A 24,798-nucleotide genomic window follows, 5' to 3' on the forward strand; every position below is an offset into this window, starting at 1 on the left:
CTAAAAATATATTGTCTATCAGAGATTGACAGTCAGGTGTGATCCTAGTAGGAAAGTCAACCACTGATGTAAGATTGTAGGAACTCAGCAAATTCTGGAGCTCTACTTTGTTGTTGCATTCCATTGCGAAGTTGACATTAAAGTCCCCAAGTAAGATAATGTCATTATTTTTAGAAAATAAGGTTGATAGTAACAATTCCAACTGAACCATAAAGACTGTGAAATTGGTTCCTGGTGCCCTGTACACTGTAACTACTATTAATTTGGAACTGTTTAATGTCACTTCTATTGCACACACTTCAAACTGTTGGTCACTGCAATATTTCCTTACATCTACAGATCTAAAAGTTAAATTATTCTTAATGAAAATTACTACTCCACCTATTCTCATGCTATCTCTACAGTAGTAGGTGGCAAGGCTATAACTGTCTATATGTAACATTTCAATTCCTTCTGTAATATGGTGTTCTGAGAAACATAAGATCTGAGCATTGTTCATAAAGTTTTTGTTATTTATGTTAACTTCTAATTGATCTAGTTTGCTTCTTATTCCCCTTATGTTTTGATGAAAAATGGAGAAGTTGTTTGGATTATTACCTATTTTGGTGGTTTCTTCTTTCTCGTGCCTGTGGTTAAAAAATCCTTCAGATGAGGAGGACACACAACTTTACGTTTACCTCCTGTTCTCTGTGATGTCGATTTTTCTTCAGTAGATGCTTCCTTCTTTACTGAAGATGATGAAACTGTTGACTTGCTTGTTGATTTACCTTGAGCTGATGCTGTCAATTCCCTTGAAGATGATGAAGCTATTGACTTGCTTGCAGGTGGGGATAAGATTGCTGTTGCTGTAGGCTCCAGGGGTTGTACTGCTGTTGCAGCTGGTGTTTCTGCTGGCAGTGATATTTTTGACGAACTGCATGTAGGCAGGTGCACAAGTGGTGTTGCTGTAGGTTCACAGAGTGGAAATGCTGCCTTTTCTTCTTCTGCAGTACATGTAACCATTGAGTTATCTCTGTTTGGTGAAGAAACAGAATCATCTGAGCATGTAAGTACTGAAACTTCTGATCCATTCATTTTCTTCGTTTTTGTTATTAAGCATACTGGCAGAGGGATTACAGCACGACCTTCCACTGTGTTGCAGTTAATAGTATTTAACAATTGTTTGCACATAGCTTCCTTTCCCTGTGTGTTCCTGTGCATACCATGCTTTGTAAAGTGAGCTCTCTCCATGCTGTTTGCGTCAATAAAGGTAGCCTGTGGGAAACTGCAGCAGAGTGTTCTTATTTTCCTGTTGACTTTGTTAATTTCTAGGTTAACACACGAGCTACTTATTAAGTCATGCCTATGTGGAACACTAAGCACGAAAACTTTTATATGTGAGAGTTTTTCCAAAGTTTCTTTGAGTGCTCTTGTTGCATGATGGCTTTCATTACGATAAACATCGTTTGCACCACCTATTATGACACAGACAGAGGAATTTTTTGTTAGCTTTTCACAGTTTTTCACAATCTCGCCAAGAGGTGCACCTGATTTCACAACACTAGTAATTTTGTAGCGAGATTGCATAGCTATCATTATACTGGCTACTCCTTTGGCATGGCTATCTCCTAATATACATATTTCACTTTTATTTGGCACTGGATTGACATTAAGTTTCTTCCCTGTAGATTTACAAGTTAAACTCACTTTTTTGAGGTTGCTGTTTTCATCATTGGCAGACTTAAACATCACACTCGCAGCATTTAATTGTTCAGTAGGCCTGTATAATAACAGCTTGCTGCACTTGTTAGTATTTGCCGAGAATAATGTTAACATAGGTTCATGATGTTTTGAATGGATCGTTTCTATAGGATTAGGGAAACGATTACAAATAACACTTTCTTCCGAGTTTCTTCTTTTTTCAAAAGAACTTACCACTTTTTCAATGTCGAGGACGTATTTTCTTGCATTCTGTAAATCCTGTTTCAAACAATCTTCAACGGATTCATTGTGACCATTTAAAAATTTCGTGAGAGCAGTTACTTGTGGATCACACTGCGCCTGGCCACAACAACATGAGTGATCTGTCGTATTTATTTTACACAAACACGATGAGTGAATCCACTTATTAATCACTGGACACAATCTGATACCTTCTATAACCTCTTCATTGCACAATACGCAATTTATATCAATAATACTACTAAATTTCGCGGAGCAGTTTACTATAACGTCTATACTCGCCGCCAGTTATTTCAACAACTCTTTCAAAAGAGGGACTTCCGTAGTGAACCGCTACACATTTCTACGTCTCCTGATCAGCATACGACGGACGTGAAACATGACAGCATCATTCCAAATCTTAATGTGACCAACACTGCTAATGGTGGACACGGATCCGAACAATATTCACGCCAACAGGACATACTTGGCGATCTGTCATTCAACGAACAGATACCGAAAGGAAAAAAAACCACAACACCAAGGAGTTGGGCGACATAGACGAAAGCTGGTAGGTGTGTTTCTACATTTGAAAGATGATGTCTATTTAAGTTTCGAGCTAGACATATAGGAGTGGCGCTAGTAGCGGTACTATGACATGCAAATCAGGTTTGCTTTAATACACGCTGTAACTGTCTTGAGCGTCAGTTTTCTTTGAAATTGAACGTGGTGAGTTGGTTTCAGTCAAGAATGACTTTAAGATGTCAAAGACGCCATTTTCAACGTATCACTGTGTTTGAACGAGGTCGTGTAATAGGGATACGAGAAGCTTGATGTACCTTCTGCAATACTGCAAAAAGAACTGACAGGAATGTAGCCACTGTACATGACTGTTGGTAGCAGTGGACACGAGAACGTATGGTCGCTAGGCGATCGATCACTGGATGGCCATGTGGCATTACTGACAGGAAAGGCAATTGTGTCCAGCCTATGGCTCTGGCGCTTCATACTGCATCTGCAGCAGCAATTTGAGCAGCAGTTGCCATTACAGTAACAAAACTGTTACAGATTGGTTGCTTCAGTGACAGCTCCGACCCAGATGCCTTGTAGCGTCGGCATCTGCGATTGCAGTGGTGTCAAGCGAGAGCTCATGGGAAGCCACAGTGGAGGTCTCTTGTGTTTTCTGATGAAACCTGGTCCTACCTCAGTGCCAGTGATGGCCGTGTGTTGGTTAGGAGGAGGCCAGTTGAGGGCCAGCAACCAACCTGTTTGCCAGCCTCAATGGACCTCCACCTGGAGTTATGGCATTGGGTGTGATTTCGTATAACAATAGGAGCACTCTCGTCTCTGTGCCACACACTTTGTCTGCACATTTGTAGGTCAATCTGGTGATTCAACCTGTTCTGCTGCCTTCCATGAACAGAATTTCAGGGGGTGTTTTCCAACAGGATAACGCTTGCCCATACACCGCTGTTGCAACCCAACATGCTCTACAGAGTGTCGACATCTTGCCTTTTCCTGCTCAATCACCAGATCTGCCTTCAATCGAGCACATATGGGATATTATTAGCCAATAACTCCAGCGTCATCCACAACCAGCATTAACCAACCCTGTATTGACCGACCAAGTGCAACAGACATGAAATGCCATCTCACAAACTGACGTCCAGCACCTGAGCAACAGAATGCATGCATGTTTGCAAGCTTGCATTTAACAGTCTGGCGGTTACACCGGTTATTAATGTACCAGCGTTTCACATTTGCATTGGCTAATCTTGCATTGTTAATCACTTAAATATGTTACCTGTACTCTACATTAATTATTTCTTGCCTTTGCGACTTTTCCCATCAGTGTAGCACTACTTATTATCAGAATTCCGTTCACATGACAAGTGCAGGGCAGTGCAATGATCAGTCATGTATGTTCCACAGTTTCTGCACTGGTTACAAGCCAGTCGAATCCGTTCGATGCACAACATGTGATCCAGCTGGCTAGGCCTCACGAGCCGTGTTCTGAGTTTTGCTCCCACGCTGCAAACGAGCCACAAGCTTCGACTGAATATGCCATCAAATCACAGTCAGAACTTCATTGAAGTTCTGTTACGACCTGGAGCAATACCTAAATTACTGGTATTTCAACCGCAATACGCAGCAACATTGTTTCAAACTACTTAATTTATTTTACAAAGTCACCTCATTGTGGGAGAGACACTTAAATTTGTGTCTTTGTTAAGTAATATTAGTAACTAAGAAATGTCTTCATGAAAGACATACCTAAATTTGTGACTTTACTAAGTAATATTGCAAACTATGCTCATGTGATAAGTGACATCATACATGCACCAGCGACCACAGGAAAATTCGACACTGCAAAGACAGCACTCTTTGTCTTCACATGAACAACGGCTCCTCGAGTATTTACAAAATATGTATTGATAGTGGAACATCTTCACAACTATGACAGCATCTACATGAAGCTGTTCCTCCAACCATTACACCAGATAGCATTCTTTGGCCCATCTGGCTGATCAGATTACCGCCACTAATGCAGAGCACTTTGATTTTGAAGGAACATGATGTGACAGAGATAAAATTATATTTAGATGATGGGCTTGATGCAATCCCACAGCAACGACAGAATGCAGAATCGTGACACAATAATGTCCCACGTTCAAATTTCACCGCCATGTGTGGGCCACACTGGACATACAGGGGCACTGGGCACTAATCTCTCATGAATACTACCAACAGTGCCCCACTAGAGTGTGCCGACCTGCAGTCAGCTGGGGAAATCGTGCCCATAGTACACAACACCACACTTTCCAGAGACACAGCATGACCCCAATAATGCTAGTTTCACTGAGAAAACAACCATCTCCTCACAAGAATGCAATTACCCAACCTCCACAAGCAGTACACAGTAGGCGCTCTGTGTCGCAACAATCAAGGCAGTTGCCCAAAGAACAGGACAAGTGGCCAAACCAGTTTGACTGCAGGAGTGGATACTAGGCTGTAAGTATTAGACTATGGCCCTGAGCGACTCTTGCTGACATCGGGCCACGATAAGTGCGACAGTCATTTAAAGCAATGGGTGAGGTGTTCAACAGACAAACTATGCACTTCCAATGACACCCCTCATAAGGCAATTCAGGACATTTGAACATGCTGTAGACCTTGGGCTACATGTGAAAAAGTATTTGGCACTTTGTCTTAGCTGACATGTGTGACCCAACGCTGGGGGTGGACCCCCTACGAAAGTTTCACCTCTTGCCCAACCTAACAGCAGGGTTACTTCATCAGATTAATAGTGGGGGTCAGAGCCTGGGAACATTAGCAATCCACTGACATATAAAACTGATACAAAACTGATACAACTCTTGGGGGTAGACAGTGAGCCCTGGAACATGACCTTTCGGCTATTACCAAGAAATATGAAAAGACTAAAAGGAGAAAGTACATATTTCACTGCTCAAGGAAACTCTGACATGAAAGCAAATATACATTTATTAGAGACAGATCTGGACCACAACCACAAGGTGTACATGCTACCACCATGGATGACTTCCACCCCCCCCCCCCTCCTCACACACAGTGCATGAGTGCATGTTAATTAAGCTGCAAATAGTGGTAAATCACAACATGGTACACCAGATAAATACCACACCAGGACCACTAGTCCATTTCAAAGTGCGGCGCTTGGCACATGACAGATTATGTGCTGCCAAAAATGTCACAGATGAACTGCTGTGAGCTGAGATTGTTAGACCATCAGAGAGTTCGTGGGTATCACCCACACATTTGGTACAAAAGAAACACAGATCATATAGACTTTTTGGCGACTATCATTCACTGATCACGTGTATGATACCCAATTGATAGCCCATTCCAAATATACAGGACTTAACATATGCCTTGGTTGGCACTTCTACCTTCATTGCCATAGACCACACAAAAGTGTACCTCCAGATCCCCAGGCCGAGTGAAGATATACCAACAACTGCAGTAATTACACTGTTCTCATTGTATGAGTTTCTATTCAAGCCATACGGGTTAAAAAATGGCACCCAAATGCTGCAACATTGTTTTGGCAAAATACTGTTACAGTTAAATTTCTGTTTCCCATATCTAGATGATATGAGAAACATCTCAGCATTGTTTTCGAAATACTCAAACAGCATGGTGTAGTAATAAATGACAACAAATGCGAGCTCAGAAAAAAAAGTTATATTTCTTGGTCATTCTATCAGTCATTTTGGAATTCATCCTACAGCAGAATGGATCTAATTATTATGATCGCTTACTCCCCAAACAACTATCAGGAATTGAGGACATTTTTCAGAACTACTACTAATTTTTGTAGAATACATTTGCCTCAAGCTGCAGTGATACAGTTTCCATTTACAGATACACTCATGGGAAATAACAAACATGGCAAGCATTCTCTGACATGGATGACAGAAATGCAACAGGAATTCGACAACATCAAACTGTGCCTGCAAGTGAGCATCATCCAGGCTATGATTTTTTTCACAGAAAATGATCTGCATTCAAGTGAGGCTGTGCAGCACTTCAAGTAGATGTAGAAAGCTGGTCATTTACAATTTAAACTGATCATCAACCACTCACAGGAGCTATACAAAACTGAGTAAAGACTGCCCCTCCAGATATTTCAGCCACCTCAATTATGTCAACCAATTCACCACTGATATCTAAGATATCAAGGCTGCAGGAAAGTAAGTGGCAGAGTACCTGTTACACATCAACACATTGTCTATGAACATGGACTATGATGACCTCACACCAGTACAAGAACATGATTAACAAATCTGCCAGCTACTGCAGGATGAACTGACTGGCCCAAAATTTGAATGCCATATTTTTTATGGTTCTGACAAACAAATCTGATGTGACTTCCCACAGGGAGAGCCTTCCCACTAGTTCCATCTCCAGTGCGGTAACACATCTTTAGCAGCCTCTACTATGTGCCACACCTTGGAATTCGATCTTCTACCAAACTTATCACTGAGTGCTTTGTCTTGTCGAATAGGAATGGCAGTGCTGCCACGCCAACCCTACACTTGGGGAATGTGACATTCCTGCAGGGAGACTGAAACATGTACACTTAGACCTAGTCAGCCTGTTCCCAGAGTCTGGTGGCAACAGGTATGTACTTTCTGCAATTGACCATGTTATGTGATGGGTAAAAGCACTGCCCCTGCCATGTATTACAGCAGAGATGAGGGCTATTGTACAACAATAGATCTCATGCCTCGGATGTCTGGCCACCAGCACCACAGACCAGAGCCACCAGTTTGAGTCAGCCCTGTGCTAAGAACTGTGAAAACTTTGCAGGGTGAAATGTTACCATGCCACCATCTACCACCCACAGACTAATGGGCTGTTGGAGCAGTGTCACTGCACCTTACTAGCAGAACCAGTGTATCATGGGGGTGGTTGGCCACAATCCCTACCCTGGCTACTACAGAGCATACATTTGGCTTTTAAGGAGGACCCGCAGACATTGTTGACCAAGATTTTGTACAGAGAGCCACTGAGCCCCCCTCCTCCCCCCCCCCCTCTCAGTTGAGTTCTTTGAACCCATAGAACTGCCAAAGCCCAATTTGCTGCCAGACCTAGTCACAAAGTGAAACAGCACATTATGCAGATTAGGATGCTACTACCACAACCCCACAGATCTCCCAATATTTTCATACACAAAGCCATTGCAAACTACAAGTTCATAATGTTGTGTGATGACTCAATACAGGTGGCCATCCAGCTACCATACTCCAGTCCCCACAAGGTCCTGTGTAGAGGAGACAACACCTTCATTGCACTCCTCCACGACATACCTACAACAGTCTTGGTGCATAGACTCAAACCTGCTTGTATTCCACATGACACAGTGATGTCCAGGACACACACAGTCAACTGCTGATGCACAGTGACAAATCAATACACCACACTAGAGTGACTGCCACCTGAGTCCCCTTTGCCTCCACCCCCACCCCCCAAATACAGCTTCACCCACTGACTGCCACCTTGCTTCAGTGACTACATCCTCAACTAGGTTCAGATGTTATGCATCCTCCCAGATGCTCTGCACTACGTGGAGTGCGGACTGTGTGGGAACTCCTCCCAGCACAGATGCAAAATATGTCAGAGACTACAGTTCTTGAGCTAATAACACATTTGTTCTTGGGCAAAGTGTGTTCTCTTTGTCCTTTGTTCCATTATGTAACTATTTCCATGTACCTATACACACGTAGTCACAATTTTGTGCTATTAATTAAGCAAATGTGACTGGAATATCTGAACATTACTCAGCACTCTCCCATGCAGAGTTCCTACACATTAATACTAATGATTTGTTCACCTACAACTTAAATTATTTATTTCAGTTTATATTCCAGTATAAATGTGTAATAAAGTATGTGATTATGTTTGGATGAGATAAATATGCAGTCCATCCCTGGGAGGGCGTGGTGACGTCAGGAAGGGCATCCTGCCACAAATGACCACAAACATTGCCTCTGTCCATATAACTTTGCTGATTCCCCAGAAGAAACAGGAAAAGGGAAAGGAGGAGGAGGAGGAGGAGGAGGAGGAGGAGGAGAACAAGACTGTTTCTTTTTAAAGATTACACATGGCAAATAGACCATTGGAGGTATGTTGGTTTGAGTAAGATATTAAACATCATTTAGAAGGCTGATGAATGCTGTGGGATTAATTTGTGCAAATACATGTAGGATGAGCAATACCCTGTCTGATCAAAAGTATACAGACATCTATTAGTGGACATTAATTTGGGGTGTGTCTACCCTTCTCCTTTATGATGGCTTGAACTCTACTGAGGACACTTTCAGTGAGGTGTCTGAATGTTGGTGGAGAAATGGCAGCCCATTCTTCGTCAAGAGCTGAAACCAAAGAAGGTAGTTATGCTGGCTGCTGTGGTCTGGAGCAAAGTTGACATTCAAACTCATCCCATAGATGTAAACTGAGTTCAGGTTCGAACTCTGGGCAGGTCAGTCCATTTCAAGAATGTTTTTGTCCGAAAACTATTGCCTCACAGTTGCTGCTTTATGACAGGGTGCATTTCCATGCTGACACAGTTATCATCTCTGAACTGTTCCTCTACTGCACACAGTACTCAATGCTGTAAAATGCATTCATACCCTTCCAAATTTAGAATTTTCAAAAGTGCAATAGGGGAAGCATGCCATAACCATGGAAAACACCCCCCTACTCTAACACTACCTCCGTGCTTCACTGTTGGCACCACACATGATGGCAAGTAATGTTCTCGACACATTCGCCACACTCAAACCTTCCATTGGATTCCCAATGGGTATTATGTGATTCATTACTCCAAATAACTCATTTTAAGTCATCCACTGTCCAGTACTATCATTCTTTAGCATTGACTACAGAAATGTGTGGCCTATGAGAAGCTGCTCGAACATTGTACCTCATTCTTTTTAACTCCCTACACAGAACCATGGTACTAACAGTCTCTAACTCACAAGTGATTACTTCAGCTCATTTCATGAAAATTTTATGGTTACAATTTACAATGCTTGAAGATCCCTATCAGTCAGTGTATGAGGTCCATATGGTCTTGATTTAGTTGTGATCGTTCATCCACATTTTCACTTTATAATCACATCACCAAGCCAATTTGGACCGCTTTAGAAAGGTTGAAATGTGTTTGAGAGATTTATTACTCAGGTGAGATCTAATGACAAGTCCGTGTTTGAAGCCACTGAGCTACCATTCTGCTGTTATTGCTTCTCTACTAAACACACAATGCCTATTGCCTCCTATTAAATTGGTGGGTATGTCTCTCATGACATCTATTGGTCAATTCCATAATGTGTATTGGTGTCTGGATACACTTGATCAGATAGTGCATAATTTATCTGTGACAGGGTAGCAGTGACATATGACTTCAGACAATATATGTCATTTCATTAGATAGTATGTGTGTCATGATGTGGGACTGTAAACAAAATTTCGATAGTTTGTGTGTTATTTCTATCTACTACTCAAATTAAGTGCGAAAATATTGCTTAACCATCATATATGGCTTGCTGGCAACAAAGTACATAATAAACAATAACTTGAAAGGTCAAGGATTCAATCCTACTGCATTCTTATATAGTTATCTGTCACTGATCATTTCATTCATCTCTGGCAATGCTTGTATTTATAAAAAATGACAACTGGCACCATTGTTCAAAGTACATATTCCTGCCATACCACCAGACAAATCACTGAATCAATAGATATAACTACATGCATGACCAATGAGGTTGCTAGCTGTGGTGTGGAAGGATACATTTACCACCTCCAAGTCACATAGAAAAACAACATTGGCAGATTTAAGGGCTGTTAATGGCTGCCAATGGCCACCATGATCTCACTTGTCACAATCAACTGACGTTTACAAGAACACTTCACCTATTGATGATGACCCTGTACTATGTAGTTCTCCTGGACTATTATTCTGACTTTGTTGTTATCTACTGTTGTCGTTTGGCTAGCCACAGACTTGCCTGCCTTTCTAATCTAGTACTGTCTTCACTGCAGTTGAGTTTCCAGTTAGCAAACCACTGGCTTAACCCTTCAACTGCTCTGGACATGTTAACATGCACATCTTTGAACCTGCCCCTGTGTGCTCTGAATGTATTTATGGGCGCCAACAGTCTACGTGTAGACACATTCAGAGTACCACGTAAAAGGACTGGTGGCACGCGTAAACACTTTCAGAGAACACGGGGGCAGGTACAAAGGCGCTTACGTAAACACGTCCAGAGCAGTTAAAGGGTTAAGGATGTACCGGGAGCACGACTCATATTCGAGTGTCAAAACTACTGTGTTCTCATACACTAGTGTGTGAATTATTCAACAAACTTTTAGAGTACCATTTTGACCAAAGCTCTACCAAGATAATACCTACACCCCTGGTAGAACTGCCCATGTTGCATTCCAACTCCCCACCTACCTCAGTATAACTACCTTCTACGATTTCTTCTAAGCAGATTTAGCAAATTTTAGAATTTTGCTAGTAAGTTCAATGAAAACTAAGCATTCTTTCTAAATATTATGTAAATCAACTATAGAGATGAAAAATATTGTGTACACAAATTAAATATGTCGGTGTAGTAAATAAATTACAAATTGTGTAACTTTCCTAAAAAAACTGACAGTAAAACAAGAGCCCTACACTGATGAGTGAAAACATGAGGACCACTGCCCACTGTGAGGTTGAATGCCTTCTAGTTTTGTTGCACACATGCCACAGTAAGGAAAGAATGTAAGTGGAAGAGAGACAAATGGGTAGCCATTACAGCAAAGATACAGCCCAAAAATGCAGAAATCCATTGATATAAATGGTTTTGACAAAGAGCACATTTTTATGCAGCTGTGGCTGGAAACGGCAAATCTCACAAGATAGGAACACAATGGGGAAATATGTCCATTGCTGATAATTTCTTAAAGTGTCTTTCATTTCTTCTTTTCTTTTGGGTCAGTTTTTGAGCCTCCTTTGTTACTGCACCCTTGGTGCATGGTTACAGTATGGCCATGGTGATAGCCAGCAGGTATCCATTTCCAGAAGTTTTTTGTTTGTGTGTTTCCAGACGAGTATGGATTGATTACTTTCTGTGATTTATTTGTGCATAATATGTATTTAGTAAAATCTGTGTTGCTGAAGAAGCAGACTTCCAACATTAGTGATGAAGATTTTGTGGAATTGCAAGTGATCTTTGTTGGAAAGGAACTTGTCAGGCTGTTTTGCTGGGTGTTTCAATTGTGATAAATAAGCAGTTTTTTGAGGTCTGGAAACAACAACTAGACCAGCAGGACAAGCTCATGTAGAAGCTGGCAGATCCGACATGTCTACAATCGTTTCTGGCAGTCCCAGCTTTCTTGCGATTCTATGAAGCTCAAGAGGGCTGGGAAGTGTATCAACAGCTTTCAGCACTTTATTTTCACGCAAGTGACAGTAAGTGCTCAGAGTGACAGCAGGCCTTTCTGTTATCTGCTAATTCACAGCTATATTATTTTGTGCAAAAGTTGGCCCTTTTGTTGGACCCATCACTGCTGCCCAGCACCACTATTCACTGCCCCTTCAACACCATAAGTCAACAGCAGTTATATATCATGGATGGCAGACCTATAAGGTCTGAGTGGAAAATGCAAGTTTATTGTTCTTGTGCACTGTCCAGGCCCTGAAGGCCCAAGAGATGTCGATCAGCTATTACTGTGTCATTCTCTGCCATCCCACATCGTGTGGATGTGGTATGGCAGGCCATGTGGTGAACACTTCTCTCTTCTCACTTTTTTTGCTTAATTACCAGACCTTGGAGCCGCTACTGCTCATTCAGGTAGCTCGTGAATTGGCATTATGAGGGCTGATTACACCCTGTACCAGCTTCCCACTAATGAAAAATACTTGGTAGTACCAGGAATTGAACATAGGTCCTCCACATGCTAGCCATCTATGCTGATCATTCAGCTATGGAGACTGACTGGACTGCTATACGCAGAAGAATCAATAATACCTGAGATGGTTATTAAATTACCACCAGAAAGTGAAACACACACTCAAGTGTTACAGCAGTCAGATCGTTCTCTACATGTCACTTAGCGTATTGTTTGGGCTTTTGAGATTTCTCAGGCTTCCATTTCCAGGTCTGAGACACACCAGAACTGTCACCTTTATCAGCAAATGTGTCACAATCTTGTGTGTCTGATGGTGAAAATGTAAAAATGTCGTGCTGTCCAGATGCATTGGAGCAGCTCCCAATCAACTGTACAGCAATCAAGCCTAGTGCCATATGTTTGGCCACCTGGCCATGGTAAAATTTTTGCAGACTGTCCTGATTGTTTTTCCATACATGACAGACATAGTTACCTACATTATAATGCTGTTTGTCAACAATGTTTTCACCAGCATCATATAGCAAATGTTTGTTAGAGACAACCATGCTGTCAGCAGTCGACTGCACCGATGTCAGGAGACATCATGGAGTCTAAGACAGCACAACGCCATCTTATGCTATCAACAGCGGTGTATAGTTTTCTCGTTTTACTCCTTTTTGATACAGTGGCCTGAGTCTCAATTATTAGTCAGCTTGCATATCTTTGGTTGCATCACTACCCTTAAAATCAGCAGCAGCTAAACTATCACCTGATGCTCATCAAGAAATTCTGATAGCAAGTCATCTAATTCCTGAATTAACATATAAGCAAGTAACCAGAACCTTTCATTTCTTTGTATTAGCAGAACCCTCAGCGGAAAAGAATCCTGTAAGTTCTACATCAGTCCCACTGGGGTACTTCCAGAATGAAGTATCTGGGCCAGCGGCATGTAGTTGCCATGGGTCGATGAGGATATTGCATATGTGGCCAATCAGCACTGCCCTATGGCTACCCAACTGTGGGATCGGGTGCATGTGGGTATTGTAGGTCCATTTCATGAGGGCCATGTGGTTGATTTGAATAAATGTGTGCTTTCATTTCCCATACAAAATCAAAATGCATTTTCTATTGAAGGAGCCCAAGAGCTGTTATTATTGATAATGGGCTGCAGTCTGCTTGCACTCGTTTTCAACAGGTTTGCACTTGGAATGGAATCAATCATATTACTGCACCTCCATTTCAAGCTGCCTCTAATGGCATAGCTGAATGTTTCATGTGAGCATTTAAAATGTATATGGGAAAAAACCACAGACATCCACACCTATCGATAATGCATGCTTTTTGTTTTATCCTCTTACTGGAACACACTGATCTATGATCCAATCCAGTTGAACTCTTGTGTGGATGGTTGCATGACCCCTTAATAGATCTGTTGCAGCTTCCACCAGTACAAAAAGAAGAAGCAGCCACATATTTTAACTTTTAATGTGGGTGTTGCTGTTGGGTGCGCAGGTCATACATTTGGCTGGATACATGCCTCTATCGCCGCCCAGCAAGGTCACCAGCTGGCCCAAGTAGCAACACTTCGAGACATCCTCCACTGGTGCCCGAAGCAGCTCTACTTGCATCATACAAGGCAAACTTTGTCTCAGGAATGGCCACACTGGTGGTGGCAGCCCATCTCACCTACCCCAAGAACCACCAGAAGACACGGGTCCAGTTCCAGGATGACATCCCAAGTGATGAGCACCTGGAATTCTCAGTTCTCCAGCCATCATCAATCACTCTTATGGATCTGGGCAATAAGTAGCCCCCCCCCCCAAGCCTGTGCTGGGTCTGATGGGTACCCCACAGCATTCTCCTAAACCAGCAGCAAGCCACAAGTCTGCACCGTCACCTACCCCTCTGGCAACAGATACAAGAGCAGCTCTTCTACCACCATCAGCATCCAAACCTGCACTGTCCAGGACAGTTTCGGCACTATGGGCCAATTCAAGAACTCAAAGAGGGAAGATCCTGTAATCTTGCCACATGTATCAATGGTTCAATCAGTATGATTGTGGATAAATCCAGTGATATCACTAGATGTGGCCCAGAATAATACACCTGCCAATGCCAGCTCACATAGCAAAACACAGGCAGTGGACTTAAGGGCTGCTATGGATTGGCATGGTCTTACTTGTTGCAGCCAGCTGTTTACAGCAAGACCTCCAGTGTGCCTATTGTCTCTGCACTATGTGACTTTATCCTGCACTATGATTTGAACTTTGCTGTTACTTGCCATTGATGTTTCCTGTCTAAAGTATTACTATCCTTTTCATATTCAACTGACAGTTGTGTTTCCAGTGAACAAATCATTGATATATGTGCACACCAATGGTGTGTTTCATATTAGAGTGCTTTCCTCCTGTGCTAACATGTGAGTTATTGAAACTTCCAGAATACTGTGTTGACCACGAAGTATCCACTTCCTGAAGTTTTTAATTTTGTGCACTTCCAGAAAAGGTCATAACTGTTCCTCTCTGTGATACATTTATAAATAAGTTTTGTTTAATAAAATCTGTGTTGTTGAAGAAGCATATTTACAACCCATTTGAAACTGTGTGTCTCCCCTACACCCTTATCCTTCTCCCTATAACTGGCTGAGGAAGTATTCCATCTCAAACAGGGTCATTCACATTAAAATACTGCAGTGTTCAGACCATCCTTCAGCTCAATGACAGCCTTACCTATTAAAGTAAGGTCTGTGATGATATAGTTCGTCAAAAATAAAGAGTCATGGTACAGTTACTTGGCACAGACACCTGACTTCAATTCTATGGAATGCATATTGTAATGCTGACTTTACTTGAACTGCTAATGATCCATGTCATAAAGTAATATAGTCTCAGTTCTTTTGGAAGAATGGGTGGTCAGTCCCTAAGGATGTCCAACACTGTGGTGGGAAGTCTCTCCAGCAGAGCAAGTGGTGTAAAACAGGTAAAGTGTGTACCTATCACAAATTTATTTGAACTCTCAAAAAAGACATCACAGTGATTGTTTTTGACTGAACTTTCATGTGGGTAGTGAGATCCTTTTCATCAGTGCAGATATAGAAGATTGCATGAAGTATTTGAATTTTTAGTGTTTGTTATCATGTGGATTATGTGATTGTATAGATAGGTAACAGATGACAATTTTCAGTCTGGCTCTTACAGAGAACATGTATTTTATAGTCAGGTATATTTCAGATTTCATTAAGCATTTATAAGGACAGTCAGCATTTATTATAACACAGGGATATGAAGTCATTTGCTTGGTCTTAGGTGTTGCTCACCATCCTCGTAGTACAAAAGCAACCTGTCAAACGTTTTGTAACAAATATGCATTCTGCTTGCCTTTCCTTCATCCTCTCCTCTACATACACCTACAATGTATAATTTCAAGGTGCACCCATTTGCTAGGGTTGAAACATCACAATCCCATATCAACAGGTGTGGAAGATGCTATTTCTAGTGAAATTAGGTCCATTAAATGTGTAAAGTTGTAACCAGTGCTTGATTTGTGACAGTATGCGCCAGTGCCCCATACTGGTACCTCTGACAGGAAAAAAAAATAATTTTTTGAGACATCGTACAACAGAAATTATGTTTTACCAGCACAAATGTTGTATTCACACTTTTAAAATTTGCAGGAAAGTGTTAAGATAACGTTTTAAAAAGTTTAAAAAATTATTCATGTGAAAGTTAACATTTTATTTCCTGTGATATGCTTATGACATAAGTTATTTCACACATCTTTCACAACTAGTCACCAAACACCTGTGCACTTTCTTGACATTTTCATCCATGATTGTAAGTAATGTCTTTCATGTGGATCAGATTCAAGAGACGTCTAGCAATGTTTGATGCCTAGTTCTCAATTATTGACACTGAAGGAGCAGAGCCCTCCTAATAAATCTTCAAATTTCATTAAACCTCCACCGGTGATAACAGTTCAAAACAAAGAATTTTGTAATGGAACAGCAGTCCATTTAAATGATACACAAACATGTATACTGAGGAAGTTTATACAAACAAAGCTATTCCACCAATCAAGCTGGCAGTTAACTAACAGGAACTAACAGGAACCAAAAGAACAGAAACAAAATTTCATTGATACCAACATCTTATTTCTGTGAGTCTGAGGACTTTTCACCTTGACTCAGATATCACACATGTACATATATTGCCACATATTGGTGCTTCTGCCATTTTTCAAATTATGACTATGTATCCATTTTAAGATCAGCCACACACCTGTGTAAAATGAATTTTCATAGTGTCATAATGGAACAAATGAAACTGGGTTTTCAAATTCCTTCCTGATGTTTCTCTTGTCTTCACATTTGCACATCAACACATACTACCTGTTGTTGTAACTCAATCGACACAATTGCACAAAATATTGGTATTAATTCTATTTAAAAAGACTGGTGTTGTTGATGTTCTCCACTGCCGTGATTGGAGTAATGAACTAGTATCAGTCTGATAACTCAGAAGCACAATTTATATGGTACCATATGCAACACAACAAATTATCAGAAGTGACGTTATGGGTTGGTAGAAATCCAGGAAGAGAGTTTGCTCAACATATCCCTGACAATAACTTCACATCATGAAACTATTGAAGCAACTGCCAGACAACACCAGTAGCAGTCTGACTGGCTTTGGAACTAATAAACTGACATGATGATTACCTGCACACTGGTGACAGGTTTTTGGTGTGAAGATACGTTAGTTTCTGGAATTGAAGAAGTATAACATGAAAACAATTTCATCAAAAATACTGCCTAATACTAATGTATGAAGTAAGAAAGGGTAACCAGGTGGAAATCAATATTTCTTGGTTTTTCCCCTTTTATGGCGCTACAAGCAAGTTATTACACTATATACTATCATGTATTAAGACAATAATTAACGTCTATGACAGAGCTCCCAGTGCTGCTTGATAATGGACCCCTTTCACACTTTGATGAACCCCATTAAAGTAATCTAACAGCCATCTTTCTTCCCCAAGCAAACAGATGTGTGTGTGTGTGTGTGTGTGTGTGTGTGTGTGTGTGTGTGTTTGAGGTTTACAGGCGCTAAACAGCGTGGTCATCAGCACCCAAGCACATAAAAACAGGAACACATGCAGTGAAGGGACTAAGACGAACAACGATCAAGGAGAATGGCTAAAAGACGCAGACCTGACGCAGTTCCAAATCCCCACATACAGAGGCAAAACAAGAGGAGAAGGAACACACTAAAAAAAGAAAGGAAACACAAGGAAAAGAGAACAGAAACTGAAGGGAAGCAAGGAGGTAATCGTGACTGGCGGACCTCTTACCTAAAACCTGGGTGAGCCAGTCACCCAGCAGCACATTAAAACCCTCTCCCTAAAATCCGAGGCAACAAATTGGACAGGACACAAAACCGTAAGACCTTAACCACAGTCGTTGTGTCGTCTTGCAAAATAGAGGGCAAAGCGGGTGGCAAAGAAACCACCGCCCTCTGGTCAGAGAATAAAAGACAGTCAAGTAAAATGTGGCGGACTGTAATCTGGATGCCACAAGCACTGCAGATTGGGGGGTCCTCCTGCCGTAGTAAAAAACCATGAGTTAAGGGACTGTGCCCGATGCGGAGGCGAGTGAGGAGAACCTCATCCCACCTGCATGACTGGTAGGACGTACGCCATGGTCGCGTAGTGGCCTTTACCAGACGCAGATTATTGTCACCAACTGCCAGCCACTCCTCTTCCCATTGACGCATAACACAAAAACACAAAAGGGAGGTAACAGCATGGAGGGGGACGGCACATTCAACAACGTGAGGGAGGAAACATGCATCTTTGGCAGCCACATCCGCCAGTTCGTTTCCCCTAATACGCATGTGCCCCGGCACCCAGCAGAAAGAAACCTCCTTCCCCTGCTGTTGCAGGTGGAGTAGGGCATCATGGATGTTCTGGACGACCGTATCCGCTGGGTACAAGTGCTGCATGGTCGGAAGGGCACTCAGGGAGTCAGAACAGATGAGGAACTTAAGACTGGGAACACATCTCATCTGCTCCAATGCCCACAAGATTGCAAACAATTCGGCGTCAAAGATGGTAAACAACGCAGGAAGCCATAACTTGATGACTCGATCAGGGAAAACAACAGCACAACCAACAGAGTCCCCCTGTTTAGAACCATCCGTGAATACAGGTACATGGTCCTGATGCTGGTTTAAAATATCGTAAAATAAGGAGGTAAAAACAAACGCTGGAGTGCAGCTCCTCCGGTTCTCTGAAAAGTCTAGAAGGATGCTGGGCCTCTGGAGCAACCAGGGAGGCAGGCGAGTAAAACCTTGTCATTGGGGGGCCACAGGCTCCACACCAAGGGACTCAAGCAAATGCTTGGCACGAATCCCAAATGGTCTCGTTGCCCTGGGACGACTGGAAAAGAGACGTTCCATAGGTGGTCGGGCAACTGTAGGGTATGCAAGGGAGGTAGGACAGGCAAGGAAATGACACAACCGTCGCACCATGAGGAGTTTCCGCCAGATGGCGAGCGGCGGTTCCCCTGCCTCGGCACACAGGCTCGGGATGGGACTGCTACGGAAGGCACCAGTGGCCAGCCTGATACCCTCATGGTGTACTGCGTCAAGGATCTACAGATACGAAGGCCTTGCTGACCCATACACGGTGCAAGCATTGTCAAGATGCGGTCGGACAAAAGCCCTATAAAACTGCAGCAGACGCGCCCGATCTGCTCCCCAGGACCGATGGCTCAGACACTTCAAAATATTCAGTGCCTTCAGGGCCCGCACCTTGAGGTCTTTAACGTGAGGCAACCACGACAACTTGGAATCGAAAGTGAGGCCCAGGAACCTCACAGTGTCTCTAAAAGGAAGAACGGTGTCCCTCAGATGCAATTCAGGGGAGGTAAAAGGACGCCGAGAACGATTAAAATGAACACACACAGATTTGTCTGCAGAAAAGGTAAAACCCGTCTTTGCAGTCCATGCCTCTAAGCGCTTTATCGTAAGCTGCAACTGCCGACTAGCAGTGACAAGACTGGAGGAAGAACAGAAAACAGCAAAATCGTCCACAAACAAGGAGCATTGGGCAGGACTCTGGATACTGGACGTGATACTGTTAATAGCGACGGCAAAAAGGGTGACACTTAAAACGCTGCCGTGAGGAACACCATTCTCCTGCACATACAAATCAGAGAGCACATTACCAACCCGATACCAAAAGAGGCGGTGAGAAAGAAAGGACCAAATGAAGATGGGGAGACGGCCACGAAAGCCCCACTCATGGAGTTGATTGAGGATAAGGCGGCGCCAAGTAGTGTCATACACCTTATTAATGTCAAAGAAGACACCTAGACAATGCTGGTTACGTAGGAAGGCCTGCTGGATGGCGGCCTCAAGCAGGGTCAAGTTGTCTGTAGTGGAATGACATCTCCGAAAGCCACACTGAGAGGGGCTAAGGAGCTGCCTGGTCTCGAGCAGCCAAACCAGGTGTCGGTTGACCATGCATTCCAACGTCTTCCCAACACAGCTCGTCAAAGCAATACTGCGATAACTACTGGGATGCATTCGGTCCTTCCCTGGTTTGAGGAGGGGAATCAAAATCGCCTCCCTCCACGAGTCAGGGTACGTGCCGGATAACCATATCATATTAAAACAGTTCAGGAGAACTTCCTTGGATGGCAGCAACAAATGCCTCAGCATGCTATACCGGATTTGATCATGACCAGGCGCAGTATCATGAGCCACAGACAGCGTCGAATCCAGTTCCCAAATTGTGAAGGGGCAGTTATAGGGTTCAGAATTTAGAGACTGGAAGTCCAAGTGATCACTCTCGACGGCAGTGCGGTAGCGGCAGAAATCTGGATCACAGTTAATAGTGGCGGTAGAGTCCGCAAAATGCATGGCTAATGTCTGGGCAATGTCTCTCGGCACCGTGAGGAGACATCCTTGATGCAGCAATGCCGTTACAGGTAGTTGGCTGAGTTTGCCGGAAATCCTCCTGATGGCTTCCCATACTTTCGTAGAACTAGTGGAGCGAGAGATGGAGTTTAAGAACGATTGCCATGACCGTCGTTTGCTCTCTTTAATCACTCGCCGCACTTTGGCCCTTGCCACCTGAAAGGCCGCAAGATTGTCAGCTGAGGGACGGCACTTGAAGCAGCGCAGAGCTGCATGGCGGGCTCGGATGGCTGAGCGGCACTCAGTGGTCCATCAAGGGACAGGACGCCTCTTGGGATGACCGTGGGATTGACAATTCAGCAGCATGGGAGATCACGGCTGTAACATGGTCTACCCATTCGTGGACGCTGGCACGGTGTTCCAAGACAGCCAGTTGGCTGAAAAATGTCCAGTCAGCTCTGCAGAGGTGCCACCAGGGCGGCACTGGTAATGCCACAGCCTCATCCAGGAGGCGAATCCAAAGGGGGAAGTGGTCACTAGAATAGAGGTCAGCAGGAGCCTCCCACAGAGCAGAATCCGCGAGTGCTGGAGAGCAAAAGGAAAGGTCAATAGCCGATGACGACCCGGAAGCAGTACAGAAATGAGTGGGAGCACCAGAGTTCAGGATGCACAGTTCTTCAGACATCATGAGGCTTTACAGAATGCGACCCCTGGGACATGTGGTCGGAGAGCCCCATAAGACATTATGAACATTGAAGTCCCCCAGAAGAAGAAATGGGCGGGGGAGTTGGCTGATAAGGTCTGTGAGAGCCTCAGAGTCTATTGCATCCTGAGGTGGTAACTAAACTGAACAGACTGTGAGCCTCCGACCCACAAGAATGTCAACTGCAACTGCTTGCAAGTCGGTGACAAGAGGGAGCTCAGATGAGGGGTGCATGTCACGGACAAAAACCGCAACACCTCCCTTTGCCCTTTCCCCTCGTCAGATCAGCTTTTCGATATACGGTATAGCCCACTAAAGAAGGAGCATCAGTGGCCCGAAAATGTGTCTCTTGGAGACATAAGCACAAGGGGCACTCTCGTAAAAGGAGTTGTAATTCGGCCACATGCGTCCTGAACCCATTCAGGTTGCACTGTAATATGAGAGCCAGCGATCAGGGTGGCTGAACTTTCACCCTGCCTCTGTGCTTTGGAGGAGAGCCCGTACTGGCCGGAGATCTATTCCTGGAGTGAGAAGATCGCCCCCGGTCGACATCAATGTCCATAAGCTCCGATGACGACCCACGGGAGATGTCAGACAGTACGATGGCCTCGTCATCGGACCGACCCTGACTAGTCTCCTCAGGTGGCAAAACCTTCACCTTCGGCGTCTTTGTATTGGGGGGCTTAGAATGCAGAGCCTTGTCAACAGTTGGAGCTTTACTCACCTGGGCAGAAGGCGCCATATGGGGAGAGGCAGGAAGTACCCCAATGTCAGCAACCACGGCCTTGTCCGACATAGCGGGGAGAGCCGCAGGTTGCAAAACAACCGCAGCAGCACAAGTGCATTGGCAAACGCAGGTATTAGTGCTAACACTAGCAACCTCCGTTTGCGTAGCAACAGTGGCCATTTGTACCGGTTTTTTTTTCAGAGCAGAAGCGAAATATGTTGAAAACACAGGAGGTTGCATGGCCTTAAAGAGCTTCTTGGCCTCACCATAGGGGATGCGCTTAGATGTTTTAATCTCCTGTACCTTCCGTTCTTCAGTTAGATGGGGCAGATCCGGCTCCAGACAGGGTGACTCCCAGAGCAATTCTCACACTTCACAGGCGATGAACAATCGGCTCCGTCATGGGCAGGCTGATCACATTTACCACAAGTGGCTATCCCATTGCACCCCAACGTAGTATGCCATAAAGTGCTGACATTTAAAATAGCGCATTGGGTTGGGGAAATATGGCCGTACTGGCAAACGTAAGAACCCCGCTTTAACATGCTCTGGGAGTCTCGGGCAACTGAACGTGAGAATAAACGAGTCAGATTTGACGAGGTCTCCATCGACTCGTTTCATAATATGCTGCACGTCAACAATACCTTCGTCAGCCCACTCAGATTTTAACTCGTCTATGGGGATATCCACCAAGTCCCTACACGTCACAACACCCTTACTATAATTCAAAGTGGAGTGGAGCTCGGTCTCGATAGCGTACTCTCCTAGACAGGTTGCTTTCCGAAGGGAAGCAACTTGACGGGAACTAGAAGTCTCAACTAACAGATTCCCATTGCACAGTCGCTTCACAGATTTCAGTGTTCCTGCAATTCCCTCAAGACCCTTGTGGATGTAAAAGGGAGAAATCCTCTCAAAGCTACCCTCCTTCCATTTAATAATCAAAAACACATTCTGATTATCAACATGTGCTCCGTTACGACAGTCTGTTAAATCTCTAGCAACACCAAGTGCAGGATGACTCACAGCGCGTAGCCGCTTTTTCGATGGGGTGTGTTTTCCTACCAGTGGCCCACCCAGGCCACTGGTAGGGGGAAATGTAGAGGTCGAAGGGTCCATTGCGGTCCCATGAGCAGCTAGGGAACTAAAGGTCCGCTCAGACAGAGCCCCGCGTGCCTGAGTGAGCCTTATACAATTGGGGTGCGGCAGGTGCCCCAGAGGTTTCCCGCTTGCGACTGTTCCACCCCAACAGCCATGCATCTTCTAGGTGCGGAGCACACCAAAAGATTGAGGGTTTTTTATAGAGGTTGCCCTTCCTCGCAATCCAGGTGGTCAAGCCAAGATTACCATTCCTCGCAGCACACATTTCACCGCCGCGCCGTACGGTGGGCGCTGAAGCATGTCCGGGGGTTACGGTGACAGGAGACTGGTGGCGCTGACCAGTCCCCAGCTCAGGACCCCGGGGTCGCCAAGCCCGTACTCAGCAAGTGAATGATGAGCCCCTGGGGGCACAAACAGATGTATCTCTGCTTTAAACAAATGAGCAGTATCATACTTACATCTACATCCATACTCTACAAAGCATCGAGAAGAGCATAGCACATGGTACTTTCCATAGTAACACATTTTAGGTTTTTTTCCTGTTCTCTTTTGCATGGCCATTACTTCAATTTTGTCTATGTGCTCTGTAAGGAAGCAGCACACAAGAGGCTGTAGTATATTTCTCACTTAGAATTGATTTTTTGATACTTGCAGGCTTTCGCACAACAGTTGGTATCTTTCATTTCAGGCTTATCATTTCACTTATAAGCTCATCTGAATGATACTCAGAACCAATGTCAAAACACCATTTTAAATGCATCTGTGCACATACTTTTCCATACCCCACAGAGATAATTTTACATTTTCCACAGACCAGTTTTAAATATCAATTTAACTCACTACTTCAAAGAAGACAATCTTCAGTCATGAATTGCTACTTACAAGAAATCAAATGGAACATCAGCATCTCTTTTAAATCAAAAATATGTTATTCAGTCTAACAGGCTTCTCATATTGGACACATGGCATTCATAATTGTTACAATCAATCTGAACAAATTAAAGGGTGGACAAAATAAAAGTAGTCTGGAAAATATTTATAAGATGTGGAACTGACCCTTGCTAATGAGCAGGAAAATGCTGGAAATCATGCACCAATAAGCTGCCGCCATGTTATAAGTTCCCCACTACGTGTTTCTGTATGAAATTTAGCCCAAATTTACCTCCTACTGTATAAAAAATCTATGTATTATAGAAACTATGAACCCACAAGCTGTTACCCAACTTAAACTCGTATGCTAACCTTTGACTTAACAGAACATAATTTGAATTAAAATAGAACTAGTCTGAACACAACTTGTCATTATGTTAAGTTCACAACTCAAGTAAAACAATTATTGGGCCCTAATCAAAACTTCCACTTACCTTGTAACCTGACAACATTTTTGCAGATTTCTCACAAGCACAACAGCAAACAGCAGCTAAGCTAGATTTGCATTTCTAAATAAAATTTCCAAATAATATTCAAACTGTTGCATACCTCATGGTGCAATGTGATAATGCATAATGATTAAGCTTCTTTACATAGTGGAATGGGAAGATTAACTTTTCCAATGAAATACTACTCCAAGACAACGATTCTAGAATGAAGTATGTATTAAAATGACAAGAGTAAAACTTCATGTGATCTTCACACATAACTTTGCTCTGAACAATACTACACTTAACAACATGAACAATGATTTAAAAAGGGTACAATGTTAACAGAGAATTTCTATAACAACCAAACAGGTTAACCAGTTGATTATGTTAATGCATGACTCAGAGAAGTAGGATGGTCTTTCTCTAAGCGCTGAGCATGTGTGAAGAAAGTTAACAAGCTTACAATAATCAAAGTTTAATACTGGAGTGGTTACGCAAAAACTCCAGCAAAGTCTGCAATGCAAAACTTAGTAGTAAAATAGTGTAAAACGGTCTCTGTAGCAAACAAAAACCATGATGTTCATTAACAAGGACCAAGCCGGCATCAGTCTTGTTTTAAATATTTTCTGGGACAGTTTTACTTTG

Source organism: Schistocerca gregaria, chromosome X (assembly GCF_023897955.1).
Source record: "Schistocerca gregaria isolate iqSchGreg1 chromosome X, iqSchGreg1.2, whole genome shotgun sequence".
NCBI classification, from domain to species: domain Eukaryota; kingdom Metazoa; phylum Arthropoda; class Insecta; order Orthoptera; family Acrididae; genus Schistocerca; species Schistocerca gregaria.